Genomic DNA, 15,401 nt, shown 5'->3' on the forward strand with positions numbered 1-15,401 from the left:
TTCACCTCTGTGACATGAGGTCTATCTATCTGTTCTCTTGCTCACAAGCAGCAGGGCTTCCCTAGCCCATGGGCAGTGTCCACTGACTTCCCACCAGCCCTCTGCTTCCGGCCAGGATGAATAATTCTATTCTGCCAGAGTGAACCACTTAGGTTAGTTTAAACATAATGAGCTAATATGGAGGAAGATATTCTTAAGGTTTAGGGTTTGAAAGTCTTTGGCATTTAATTTGAATGAATGAATTCAATATCAAAATCACTGGTCACTGTCTATTTCAACTTCAATTTAAAGTACTTAGAATAAATCTAAAAATTGTACTTCAATCACATTACCCACATTTTTTTTTCCTTTTTTTCCACTCATATTTATTTATTTATTGAGACAGGATCTTGCTATGTTGTCCAGGCTGCCCTTGAACTCCTAGGCTCCTGAGTAGCTAGCACTATAGGCATACACCACCATGGTTGGCTATACACTAGCTACATTTTTAAGTGCTCAGTAACCACATGTGGCACCTTATTGTATTGGCATACAGTACTGGGCAGTGTGGGTACAGTACATTATAATCATATCAAAGAATCCTATTAGGCAATGTAGTATAGACTTGTGCAATAGTACTGTTAGAAGATAACAAGGTTCAGGACTCTTCGTTTTTGTTTCTGCTTTTTAGTGAAATAGTTGAAGGGTGAGATGGGACTAAAAGAAGAGGAAAAACATCATCAACGTTCCCAGAAGTAATATTCCCCAGTTGCTCCATTCAATACAGTATGAATTATACTGGGTGGCATTGTAAATTTGGAAACTGAAAAGGAAACTTGGAGAAATCAGTTACGTTTGACCACTAGCAGCCACAAACTGAGCTGGTTTTTCATATGCCTGACTAAGCCAGTTCCCTTGCCGTAGCAGGCAGCCAGCACCTGCTGGAGCCTATGAGTCTGACAGCCAGTCCCACCTGGATTCAAGTCTAGTTGTACCTTTTACTATCTATGTTACTGGAGCAAGTTTGTTTGACCTCTCTGGTGAGGTGGTATCATGCTTAAAGGGAAGGTGATGATCTCTTTTTAATGCATATTGGGGTAGAATATATAATATTCTGATATTCTACATATAATATATTATATCATATATTATAATATGTGGAGGGCTGTGAGGGAGCATACATGCTTGTTATGTAATCAGAATTTCCCATTTAGTTTATCTTTCTTAAGGAATTAAGTAAACATACTAGATTAAAAAATTCTTTTACAGCTTTAGTTTTACAAATATAAGGCCATGAATATTTTTAAAATATGGGTGAATACTTATATTAGATCCTTGATCCTTGTTTGGAAAAAGATTTTTTTTTAAGTTTAAAAGAGAAGAAAAACATAGATTTGATAACATAAAATTTTAAACTTCTTTATAGCAAACAAATAATACAAATCACATTAAAATGTAAAAAGACTAGGGAACAAATTTTCTTTTTTAAAAAATATTTTTATTTTTAATTGACATTAAGGAGAATATATTTTGAACTAATATGATAAGCAATATGTTATTATGCTTAACTTTAAAAAATGAAAGGTCAGGAAAAATATGCTAAAACTCTTAATATAAGAAAATGGACAAAGGATGTAACATTGTATAGAAGCAGAAATATAAAATTGTTAAGAAATGAAAAAAATGTTCAGTATTAGAAGTTTAAAGTACGCAATTTTTTTTTTTTTTTTTTTTTTTGCCTGTGAGTGTGGTTGGGAAAGACTTGTGTTATTACATTTTTAAGGAAAAGGTGTATATTTCTAACATTACATGTGTACACACAAACACACACAAATTTTAAAGAAGTATAGTTTGTGTTATATTTACAGTATATTTCTGAGATAAAAATTATGTATACTATATAACTACCAAAATCTACCTCTCCATTTTACTATTAATGGACATCTGGGTTGTTTTTGGTTTAGAGCTTATAAATAATGCTGTTGTGAACATCTTTGTGAAGCTCCTCTTATTCACAAGTACACGTTTCTTTAGGGTTTGAACCTGGAAGCAGAGGCTGTGTCTTGCAGTAGGTCCTGAGGTATCTGTATGTTCAGCAGCTGTAATGCTAATGCCCAAATGTTTCCCAAAGTGTTCCCATACATTTATGCTCACCAGCAGCTCAGGAGAGTTCCCGCTGTGGCACATTTTAACAAACACTCCGTATTGTCTCAGTCATTGTGATCCCAGCCTGTTGAATGGTCATTACTGGTGTCTCACGAAGGGTAGCTTGTTCACTAATGAGCTTGAGCACCTTTTCCTATGTTGACTGACCTTTTGTGCCTCCTTAAGTTTCTTATTCATTTTAAATGTGTTACTTTTATAAGCAAAAAAAAATATATATATATTATTTAAACAAACAAAAAGAATTAATCACTTTCTGTTGTGTCCTTTGTCTCCACTACCAAGGACATCCAACTGAGTGGTGACATCTTAACCAGTTGTCCAGGAAGGGCCCCAAACTTAAGCAGAAATCACTTTAGCTGCTCCTTTCTGGAGCTGTTTATCATTTTATCCACTGCTGATTGTTATTTATGTACATATCTTTTATTTTCTATTAGACTATTAACTCTCAAATGTGTAGCTTTTCTGTTTCATTTTATAGTCCTTAGTACACTTGGCATTGTACACTGCATGTGATAAATAATAAAATTTGTTGGGTTAAAAAAAAAAAAGGAGAAGAAGAATTGTTGGACAGTAGGCCTTGAATAGCATTTTATAGTTTAAGCATTGGTATGCAAATTCAAATAGTCTAATCTATCTTCTTATTTCAAAGGTAAACAGATGGAGGTTCAGAGACCCAGGCCAGAGAGCAAATCAGTGACAGGGCAGACTAGGCACTTTGATACTTATTTCACTCCCCTTTTCCTTATATCATGCTACCTTCTAGGAGATGAGAAGACCAATAATGAATGATAGGCATAGCCACCCCCAAATTAACACCATAAGAAACTCTTCCTACTGGATGCTTTTTGAAACCAAAAGAATAAAACTATTTCAGAGAAGCACTAGAACTGCACTTGCACCAAAAGATGGTATCAATGGTCATGCACAATCTCTGTCATTGGGTTTTTCTTTGGTTGCAAAGATGCCTTAGGCTCTTAGAAGAAATGTGACCTCCTGCTCCCCCCCCCCTCCAAAAAAAGAAAAAGAAAAGAAAAGAAGGAGAAGAAGAAATGTGTCTTTGTGAACCAAGACATAAGTACAGACAATATATTAAAAGTGTTGAGAAAACAGCAATATTGCAGGGTAAATTGGATGAATTGTTGGACAGTAGGAAATATTCTAAAGGACCAGGAGTGAACCATGCAACCTATAAAAGGTGATAAATTTCTGTACTCTTCAATAATCAGTAATAGTTGAGCTATTTACAGTAAATGTGAGGGGCAACCCTACTCAGGCCCATGCCTAGATCCATGTTCCTCTCCATACCCCAGAAGTATGGCCCTCACAACCTAGGCCATGCCATGATTCTCATTCAGACCCCTTCCAGGCTGGCCTGGAGAAAGAGAATGGGAGACCAAACAGGACATTCTTGGAGGCCACATAATGCCCTGCAGCAACTGACTCTTGGAGAGGAAGAGAGGTCAGCTCAGTGTCCTCTCCTATTAACTTCTGTGAAGTCATTGCCATTTCAGCAGGGATTTTCCCAAGGGTAGAAGGTTCCCAGATTCCTGTTTGGAGACCTTGAAGGCAGCCTTTGACCTTGGAAGCCACGTAGTGAAAGTATTTGTGGGATCAATGTTGAGGCTTTGCATTAGACTTGATGTGGGAGAAATAAAAGAGGATTCATCGTCCCTGTCCTCCAGCTCCAGCCAAGACATGTAACCTAAGTTTAATTTAGGCGAAGTCTAGAGTGCAGCATAAAAAGTCTTTTATTTTTTGTTTGCATTGTTGGGGATTGACCCCAGGGCCACCTTAGACAAATGCCCTATCACTGAGTTACACTCCCACCCTGTATAATTCCAGCATTCAGTGTGGTAAAGTGGTGACTGAGGTTCCCACCAACATAATACTTATTGGAATTTACATAACATCAATATGTAAGTGCAAAAGGATTTCATAGGACATTGGAAAAAGTCATCAAGAGAGAAATTTTCCTCAACTGGTCTTCAAATTCATTGAAACTGCCTTGTTTTAGCAAAGAGCTTGCCTGCTGTAACTACAAAATATCCAAGTAAAGTTAAAAAGTGAAAGACAAATTTTAAAGCATGAAAGAAATCATGTCCACTTTTATTTGGTAGGAATTCATTGAGAAGCATCAGATTTAGTATCTTTGTTCTTTTTTGCTTATAACCAAAAGGATTGAGGAATGAACTTTAACCTAACCTGGTTTCAAGGAGAACCCTACACTGGGAACTTTTGCAAATGCTTACAAACTTTGTAAATAAAACTGATTTCTCATGGCAGTGACCTAAGCTGAGAGGAGAGACTGGTCTTATGATTCTCTGTCTTTCCCAACATGCGAATGAGATAAGCAGATCTTTTGATACATCTTGTTTGCTGACTGTGTGAAAGGAATGGTTCTTTATGCAGCTTGGAAGGAAATGACCACAGAATGGAGACCTTAAGGCTTCTCAAGTCCATTTAAAGTACAGAATGTTCAGGAAGAGGGGTGAAAGTACATTCAGTTTGTTTTCAATTCATAAGTTATCTAGCTTCAAAAAGTTTTCTAAGTATGTATATTTTTTTGTTTTTAGTACAAGCAAGATACAAAGGCTTGAACCTAGCAGAAATAATCTTTGCTTAAAAAATTACCTTTTACTTAATTATTCCCAAGCTTTAAACTGAGGATTTTAGATGAAGTAGCCTTTTCACTGTGGTCTGGAGCCATGTCAAATCTGAAGTAGTTTTTGATCCAAATCATTTATTTCTTCCTCCAATGATTCTTTCAGGGATTTAACAAACCTTTAAATTTTACCAAAGGTAGAGAAATGCAATACAAAGTAGAGCAGCCCACATCTTTGGTAAAGAGAAGGGTTTTTGTTTGTTTGTTTGTTTTATTTTATTGAGACTTGCTCTTCTCACTTAGCAGCTTCTACCCAATGAGGAAAAAAAAAGTATGGAATGAATAAGGAGGCCGCTGCTGAGCCACACCTCATTTCTTCTCATTTCTAAGAGGAGGTTTAGAAGGCTACCAGCTCGTTGGCCCCAGACATTCAGTGGAAGTCAAAGCCTCTCTGCCATCTACAGATCCTCTACTCTTTTTCCCATCTCCCTGCCAAGCAAGCCAGTGGTGTGCATGTGCATGTGTGCACGCAAGCATGTGAGAGTTTGTGCGTGAGTGTGTGTTTGTTTTCTTCTTCAGCTAAAGGATTAATTGTCAACCAGGGGTGATGGTGTTTGGAGACATGTTTGATTGTCACCACTGTGGTACTGATGTCCCATGGGTGGAGACTAGGGATGCTGCTAACACCCTGCAATGCACAGGACAGTATCCACAACAGTGAATTCTGTGGCCCCAAATGTCAATCCTTATGAGGTTGAGAAACCCTGAACTAATATATTAGCTGTAGAAGTCACTGGTCATAGGAGGGCATATGGAGAAGTCCTAGGTAAAGGACAGGAAGGTACTTCAAGTTGTTTCTCATAAAACAAGATAGCGAGGTGGGTAGGTACGTGGGCTTTAGAGCCAGTGACCTGAGTTCAGTGCAGTGCAACTCTGCCACTCAGTAGCAGGTGTCCTGGACAAATTACTTAACTTCTCTGTACCTATTGGGGAAATATAATTAAAAACAAAATCTCCTCTCAATTCAGAAAACCCCTTTACAAAGGTAGAAGAGAAAGCAAACAATTTTACAATGAAGTAAGCATTAAACCAGAATGTGATGCATACTCTAGGGAACTCACTAGAGGGATTGTAAAGACAGAAAGAAATCTCCCTCTTTTACACACACTAAGTGGATCTAAACCATTACATGGGGTAGGGTTTGCAATTTGGAGTCAGGTGAAGAAGTGGGCTCTAGTCCTCCTGGACCCAGAGATGGGTATTGCTGATTATATTTTAAAGAGGTAGTTCCAAGGTCCTTGAGGAAACATTCCTGACTTGTATACATTTGAAAAGGACAGAGAAATAAACTATAAAAACAAACAAACAAAAAACTGTGGGGCCTAAAGTGTCTCTTCCCTTATTTTCAACCAAGGAATTAAGCCTCTTATTTATTTATTTATTTTTAGAGGGGGGCACTGGGGATGGAACTCAGGGGCCCTCCACCACTGAGCCACATCCATAGCCCTATTTTGTATTTTATTTAGAGACAGGATCTCACTGAGTTCCTTAGTGCCTCGCTTTTGCTGAGGCTGGCTTTGAACTCTCCATTCTCTTGCCTCAGCCTCTCAAGCCGCTGAATTACAGTGTGTACCACCATACCCAACTAAGCCTCTTATTTTTAATTTGCATTTGCTCTTGTATTTCTCAAGTTACTTGGTCTATAAAAGTAGTTAATAATAATAGTACTTACTTCTCAGCACGGTTGTAAGGACTACAAGAGTTAAATGTGTCTAGGACTTAGACGAGTATTGGTCACTCAGTCAGTGTTTGCTATTAACATGCCACCTTAAGGACTTGTGATAGGAATTTGAGAGAGTCCCAAGATGCCTGGCTCTGGGATATGTGCCTTGTATAATCCATTCCCCTTTAGTGTGGGAAGAACTCATGACCATGAAGGGCTATGACTCATGATGAGATACCCCTCAGTTGACTTTTAGATCACCAAAGGAAGGTTATCCAGTGGACCTGTGAGAGGGCCCATGGAGGAGGCCATATGGCCAGGAACTGCGGGTTCCTATAGGATCTGATGAGGGTGGCTCCCGTGGGTGGCCCAGCAAGAGGGCTAGGGCCTCCATCCTGTCCTATGGCCACAAGGAACTGCATTCTGCCAACAACTGTGTGAGCCTAAGAGTTCCAGGAGGGAATGTACCCCAGGAAACCCCATTATTTCAGTCTTGGGAGACCCTGAGCAGAGTATCCAGTTCAGCTGGGCCTGGACTTTGGACCTATAGAAACACTGGAGATAACAAACGATTGTTGTTTAAAGTCACTAAATTTGTGGTGCTTTGTTATGAGTGACAGCCACTGGCACAGGACTTAGAAGAAAAAAAAAAGTGACATTTCAAACTCGTGTCACCAACCAAATCAGTAGGAAAAAACGTGACCCAGAAGTTCACCTGTGTCATAGCCTAACTGCATGAAGCACCTCAAGTGCTTTGTGGAGCAGGAAAACACATCAATAAATACATTAAACAAACCAAGTGGATGTGATCCTCAGGGCAAGTCCCTTTAGCTCAGTCTCCCTTCTGTAGTTAGTAGAGTGTGAACCAGAGGGTGACTAGGTGGCCGTGTTTACTGCAATTCTGAATTCTCTCAGGATCCCAGCTAGAGAGTGTGGGAGGGGGAGGGGTGGCTTTGTAAAAGAGACCTTTTCAAGCCTGAGTAAATAGGACGGAACATCTCAGCTCCCCTGTGGCACGTACACTTTGGTTGTTTCCATGAGAGCAGACCTCCAAAAGTCAGTGCGTTTGTCTCAAAATACCTTATTTATACATTCTCTCTCTCACTCTCTCTCTCTCTTAATCTTAGAAGATCAAGTCCCTTGAAATAAATGTAATTAATCTTGGCTTCTTAAAGAATAAAGAGAAGCTTTGCCAGAAGGTTCCAGAAGGCTATTGATGGATCCAGGAACATGTTCTCAGGTGCCAGCTGACTTCCAGCAAAGGTGACTTTCTTTTCAGCAAGAGAACCAGCCTTCTCAGGAGTCAGTTAGAATGGAGATGTGCTGACTACTTACTACCTGGCTCTCCCAGAGGTTCTGACTGGGAAGATGCTAAGAATTGGGACTCAGAAATTGGTTTCAGTGAGTACCGTATAATGATTTTGAAAGCAAACTTTCTGTGGGTTAAACTGTGAATAGCTCCAGCTTCAAGGAAGCATTACAGCAAATAGGAGATTGCTTGGAATATCCAGAAGGGTCCCAACAGGAAGCTGACTCCAACTGCTGTGACTGAATAAAGACGTTTCAGTGAAGAAATTTTAGAATGTGGGCAGGTGTCAAGGAAACAATAGGGATTATTCAGGCATCCAGTGACTGGCAAAGGCAGGGATTTGTCATCAACCACAGGAGTGAAGGAGCAAGGGGAGTATAATATTGTCACTTAATCCCCTTGAGCCAGGGGGCTGATAAGGACCCCCAGCAGAGGTTGAGGATAAGAAAAGCAGCATGTGCCAGGACTCTGAATGGGAAAAGAGAGGGTAGGAGGCAGAACTCAACTGGAAGCTAGCCAACAAGAGAGCCCGCCCATATCACTCCAAGGGTGGGCTTCCCAGGGCACCCTGAAGGGCAGTAAATAGATGGGAGACTGGTGGTCACGGAGAGTAATCAACACAGTTTAAATCTACACAATAATAATAGTAATAATAATATTAATAATAATAAATAAAATGGCCAACGTGAAGAATTTCTGGGCAATTAAAAGAATGAACAGACCCAAAAGGAAACAGTAATTACTACCAAGAGATTTGGTTGTATGAGACACCCCAGGACAGGTATCTTAGTATCAAGTTAAAATGTGGAAAGTATGAAGAATGTGAGAAGAGGAAAGCATGGTAGTAGGGTAGTGCCCTGCACTGTGCACCTGACAGATTCTTTTGCCGTTGCACTGAGAACTGTGAGTATCAAAGTTAAGTGCCTTTAAGAACTTCCAAAGACACCCAGAGGAACGTTTGCTCTCCTTGGCACCACTTCAACACCTTCCTTTGCTAATAGCATTGCTGCAGCTCACTGCTGCCCTCTGGATAAAGCAAACCAATGTAACCAACACTGAACACTCCTCATAAACTGCTGTGTCACTATGAAGAATTAGGAGGCATCTGTGTCCCTCACTAGATTATGATCACTATTAAAAGAATAGTAGTTAAAAAAAATAACTATGTCACTAGACCACATATTTCAGCTAACAGCACAGCTGAGATATAGATCAAAGGGAATCTCTTTTATCTTTTCTTTAACTAAATTGGCTTCCCTCTCAAATCTCTGCTCATTGGTAAATGTAGGAAAAGCTAAGTGTTCAATCTGGTTTAAAGTTTAGCACTCCAGTTATGTAAATGGTTCCTTAGGCTCCCCTAACTCACTATTGGATAAAGTTGCTCAGTGGCTCAATTAGCTTAGCCTTAACCACTGCATGTTGAGCTAATAGAAAAGGTGGACACTAAGAGTAAGCATGGAGAAGAGGTGGCTTATTCATTCTTCATGTGCTATGTCATGTGGACAGTCTTTGGGCATTGGCTGGAATTTGTGCCTCTTTAGTGGGCAACTCTGTGTTCAGAGGCTGATGTTTTGCATCTCTTCTGGCTGGTAACTCTGGCTCCAGAAATGTTCTTAAAAATAGTTAATATAGCTAATAAGCTACATTATTCCCAGGTTTCATCTTATGTCTCCCCTCTATCTCCTTGGCTTGGCCATCATCTGCAGCCGTTAGTAGGTGAATTGATAAACTGTGTATTTGTCCACTCAACCTAGCATAACAAAATACCACAGTCTGGGTGATTTAAACAACAGACATTTATTTTCTAATAACTCTGATGGTTAGAAGTCCAAGATCAAGGACCCCACCAATTCAGTTCCTAGTGAGGGTTCTCTTCCTGGTTAGATGACTGCCTTCTCGCTGTATCTGAATATAACTTTACCTTGGGACAGCAAGCTTTCTGGGACTTCTTAAAGGGACCCTAGTTCCATTGGATTAGCACTCCATTCGAATGACCTCATTTAACCACACATACCTTTTTGAATGCCTTATCTTCAAAGACAATAAGTCATATAGGGGGTTAGAGCATTAACATATGAAATGGGGGACACAATTCAGTCTAAACATTGTGGTAAACCCAGATAATAGAATATAATATATAATATGTGATTTCGATTTTAGGAGATTCTGGAAAGAATTAGGGGGAAGGGAGGGATGAACAGGCAGAGCACAGAAGAATAGGGCAGTGAAAAGACTGTATGGATTGGAATGGTGAACACACATCATTACACATTTTGTCCAAGCTGTAAAACATACAGAACAGTGAGTAAGCCATGAGTATACTATAGACTTTGGACAAATATGATGTGTCAATGTGGATTCATCAACTTTGACAAATGTAGCACTCCGTGAGGGCTTTTGATAATGGGGAAGGAGGTATGTGGCATGGGACATGTGGTAGCTCTCTGTATTTTTTGCTCAATTTTGATATGAATCCAAAAAAATTGCCTATTTATAAGCAAAGAAAATACTGTGACTTGAGACTCATAAGAGTCTAACTCTGTTTTTTAAGAGCAACTAAGTATTCAATAATTTAGTGTTCATGGAGAAGAATATATATTTTTTTCTCTAACCCTCACAGTTTCTTAGTTGAAAGAAATCCCTGTAATAAAATACTATTTAACAAAAGAAAAATAAGCAGAACTTTATTAACATGTTTATGTCAAGTACACTTGGGAATCACCCAGAGGATGAGTGGTTGTCCAAGAGGTGGCTTTGAATTCTTGCTTGTATGGATCACATCTTTAACAAAGAGCAGTGAATTTTTGGAGAAGTGACAAAACAAAGGAGAAGGACTTGGAGTCTGCATGGGCAGCAATTTTGGGGAAAATGAATAAATGGTAGATGAAGCTTAGTTAGTAAAACTGTCAGTGTAAATTCCTGGGATATCATCTCCAGGTTCCTGAGTGTCCAAAATTGTCCTCAGTGGTTAGCCTTTGTTCTCTCCCTGGGACAAGAGGGATGAGGCACCTTTGTATTTAGAAATCAATGTCCTGGTTTTAGGCAAATAGAGTAAGGATAGAGAGTTTTCCTGCATCTTCTTCATCTTAATCGTCTAAGACTCAACAAAACCTCATACTTTAGAGCAGCATGTTCTGGTCTCCCAGTGGTGACTGTAATGAATACAACTCTGGCCGATAACACAGAGGGACCATGTACATTGTCACTCTAGTTGGAAAGCCAGGAAGGGCTAGTGAATACTCATCTGACTATCTTGCCTCTCGTCTCCCTTCCTTCTTTTTTTTTTTCCTTCTTCCCAGTTCTCTGGGGTGGGACAGCTTTATGTTTATAAATCTACATCCTGGTTTTAGGCAAATAGAGACAGTCTTGCTTCCCCGCCAACTAGAAAGAGACAATCCTGCTTCCCCCACCACACACACTGGCCTTCACTAACCCACTTCCTGTTCTCGAATTCCCTTATGTAAAACTCTGTGATGTGGTTGGTCAGTCAGACACATGGGTAAGTTGAAGACATGATCTTTTCTCAAGATATTAGGCAAGTTTGTAAACCCAATGACATGCTGCAAATCCTGTGATGCTCAGCCAGAAGAGACAATCACCCTGTCTCCCTCTGGATTCCTTCTCTAACTATCTCTCTGATCTCTCTGAGGACCCCTCAGTGGCTGTAGATATTCCAGGCCAAAGAGCAAAGCTTTTGGTGCAGGCAATGCCAGAAGGACACAGTTTATTAATTGCTTGTAAAATATCATCCTCATTTCCCCTGAAACCCTCACAGAGCAGAACTCTCTACCTACACTAGGATAGGGGCTCAGTAGGACTAAAATAAGTTGGAACCTGCCTCATAGGAGCTATGAGATGGTGGCCACACCCCCAAACTACAGGTGTGGATTTGTATCTCCTCCCTTCCTTCTTCCTCCTCCAATTGCCACACCTTAATGATCCTGTAACCAAATATCCCTTCAAGGGGGAAAAACCCCACAAATGTACAATCATCTTGGTCACTGATACCTTCGCCCTCCATTTTTAGAGTGCCAGCCCCTCCCAGGAACTAGCAACTCTCAAGGAACCACATGGTTCTCATCAAATATCTTCACAACCTTTCAGAAGGTACGTGGAACTTGGGGGAAGAGCCCCTGAACAACTTGAAATGAGATTGCATTCTATGAGTGAATTTCTGAAATCAGCACACCAAACCAACACATTGGAGTAGCTCTGTTGACTGCTGTGGGTAAACATAATAGAAAGTACTAATATAATGAAAAAAAATATATCAGGCTGGGGATATAGCTCAGTAGGTAGAGTGCTTGCCTCACATGCACAAGGCCCCGGGTTCAATCCCCAGCGCTGCCCCCCCCCCCAACTGGAATGGGAATTAATAAGCAACGGACACAGCCTAAAAAGAAATTCAAGCATGAATCTGAGAAGAAGGAGCTCTATCAGCTGCTATGTGTTTGGTCTGTTTGGAAAATCCGTCTTTAACATAGGGATAGACCTTACAGGCCATCAGTGTCTACTGCCATTGTGCTGATTACCTTTGTGGGCACTCCACACTTACCAAGCCATCTGGTGTTAATGTAGTTGGTTAAAAGAATGGAAAGGGCTGCTCATTTCGCCATGAGTACAAAATTCTAAATTAGTATTCTGGCTTTATACATCATCATCTCGTGGGGTTTGATGGAGTGAATAAGCATCTCATTTCTAGCCAACCTGAGGGCACTGAACAAGATCATATTTTTACCTAGATTATGATTATGAACCAGATTTTTAAAGAGTGGTGAATTCACCCAGGCAAATGGTGATTGGTAGGGTCTATCTGGAGGCTAGTCAATTTTCCCATCATCCACTATACCTTTTCCCTTCTTAAGCTTTTTTTTTTTCAGGCTCAAGAGTTATTTGATAATGCACAAAAATGATGTTTCCTCTGCTAAATGCTAGTATTGCTTCTTGCTGCCAGTCTGATTGGAAATACCCTGTGGTCTTCTTATCCCACAATACGGGACACTTCTGCTTCTGGTGAGACAGAGCTTGCAAGAGCAACTGTAAAAGTAAATTCATCAAAAATTACCAATACTTTTACAATTGCAGGAAAAAAAGTTTCTGGGGAGTTTGCATTTAAGAGGAACTTCTACTCCTATTCCCATCCCTCCCACCTAATGTCCCTATCTAGATGAGGGGGGCTTACTTATATTCTAGAAATATGGGATTTCTTTTCTAAGTTTTGCCATATTGCTTGGTATCAAACAGAGGTGGAGATTGGTCAAAAAGTAGGTTAAGTTCTTTTACTTGAATAATGGGTGGAAGCTACCATTCTACCTTGGAATTAAACCTGGAAATGAGTGTGAAATATGTCCAACCAGATTTCTGTTGATTGCCTTGGCCATTTTCTAGCAACTCTTCAGTTTTGGACAACTAGTGTCAGACCTATGTATTTTACTCTGGGGCCATGAGGATATTTGAATGGAGAAAAGCCTTCTTTTTTTTTCCCCCTTGAAACAGAAAGAATAGCATACCACCAGCAAATGTTAACTGCACATATCTCAAACAGAACTTGAGTTCTAATGTGATTCTGACCCTCTCACAGGCATCAGTTTTATGGGGCTTTTTGTTACAGGACTTGAATCGTCTTACTCTTGATAATATGGCTCTCATGATACTTAACCATTCTCCCCAGAGATTTTGGTTGACTTATTTCTTGTTTTTTTCTGGGAACAAGAAAAAAGCTAGTTAAGATCCTTTTATTTGAAAATTTTCCTTTCCATGAAAGTTGTGAAGATCACTGACAAAGGTCAAGTTTTATGTTCTGTCATTTAACTATAAGTCTTGTATCTTTGTACAAGAAGTAGCATTTTCAAGCCTATTATATAACCATTCCTAAACAGGAAATTTAACATGGTCTGTGACTCTTTTGATAATGGATACTTGATGGACTCAAATACATTTTTGCAGGGGCCTATACTAGCTTTCAGTTAATCAAGAAGTTGTACCTTATTTCTTAGTCACCTAAATGAGGAGATGACACATAGAGCAACTTCTTTTTTGTTCTGTGATAATTTGCTGACAAGTAACCTTTTTCAAATTTGGAAAAGTTCCAAAATGTCTACCTTGGTGACCCCAGTGATAGGGGCTTGTGTTTTTCCTTCCCCTCCTTCCCACCCACTCCCAGTAATAAATGAAACAACTCACCATCAGGAGGATATCAGAAGAATCTTGTTTTAAAAGTAGTGATGGTATCCATGTGAATTTTGTTTTTTTGGAAAAATTTTAACATTGGTGAAAAAAGGGGTTAACAATATGCCATTTTACTTAAGTTCATAGTTGTTGCCATCTGCTATACAATTAATGCTTGTACTGACAATTTTCCAAAGCAAAAAAAATCCTCCTGTAAAGTACCCAATGTAATATGCAGAGAGGGGGAAATCTTTCCTGTCCTGTGAAATATGATGTTGACTTATTCTTATTTTAGTTAGCTGAACAAGTTACTACTGTAACATTGAGGTGATCTTATCTTTTCTTTTTTAAGATTTCTTTTTAGATGTTGATGGACTTTTATTTTATTAATTTATTCATATGCAGTGCTGAGGATCAAACCCAGTGCCTCACACATGCTAGGCATGTGCTCTACCATTGAGCTACAACCCCAGCCCTTGATGGGAGCTTATCTTTATGTGAATTTGTTCAGATCAGAAAACAATGCAATTTGAATTTTTTGAATCTATGGTTCCACAATCAGATACCTCCTAAATATTAAACAATTTTATGTTTATTTAAAAAAAAACTTTACAAAGACATGACAAGGAAGTTTTAGATGTTATAAATATATATTTTCTAAACACATATGGTTTTCCCCCAAATATGGTTCTGAGAAATGAAATAATTTACATGCCTTTTGAACTGAAGATTTGGCCAACAATCTAAATAAACAAAATAATGCATGATAATCTTCTATGACAGATTTAAAAAATGTATTCGTGACTTAGCTCAGGACTGTATTAACATCTCTTGAACAGCATTTCCAGGAGTTAGATAGATTCTTTTGACATGAAAGAAAATGTATGTGTGTTTTAGAGTAAGTTTAGATTCTCAAGTTTTTGGACCTAATGTGTACGTCATTTATTTGCCTCTTTATATTCAGTCCCAGGAAGAACATGTGGGAAGGAGTTGGAAATGACTCAAGGGATTTGATTTGATTGGTGAGTCAGAGGCCTCAGAAGTCAAGTCCAGATGCCCTGGAGAAAGCTGTAGATTGGCATGGGACAGAACCTCTTATCTGGATCTTTATATTGTTCATCTGTCTGTGTGGTGGGCACACTGCTATCCTATGCTCAGCTTCATATACCGATATTGGTATTTCTCACAGGAGCACAATCACATCCTAAAACTTGAAAAAAACAACACATAGCTTTTTTTTTTTTTTTTGATTTTGGAAACTGTTACTGAATGTTTAACATGAGGCATTATCAGTGAGAATGTTAACATTGTATGGATCTAAGGATTGGATATGGTTTATCATAGTCTAGTACTTAATCTCTGCACAAATAAAAACTTGAGAAAACAAGAAGTTTTGTGATTTCTGCCAAACTTCATGGTTTGTAACATCCAGCAAGAAGAAGCCCATGAAGATG

This window comes from Ictidomys tridecemlineatus, chromosome 8 (genome assembly GCF_052094955.1).
Source record: "Ictidomys tridecemlineatus isolate mIctTri1 chromosome 8, mIctTri1.hap1, whole genome shotgun sequence".
NCBI lineage: Eukaryota > Metazoa > Chordata > Mammalia > Rodentia > Sciuridae > Ictidomys > Ictidomys tridecemlineatus.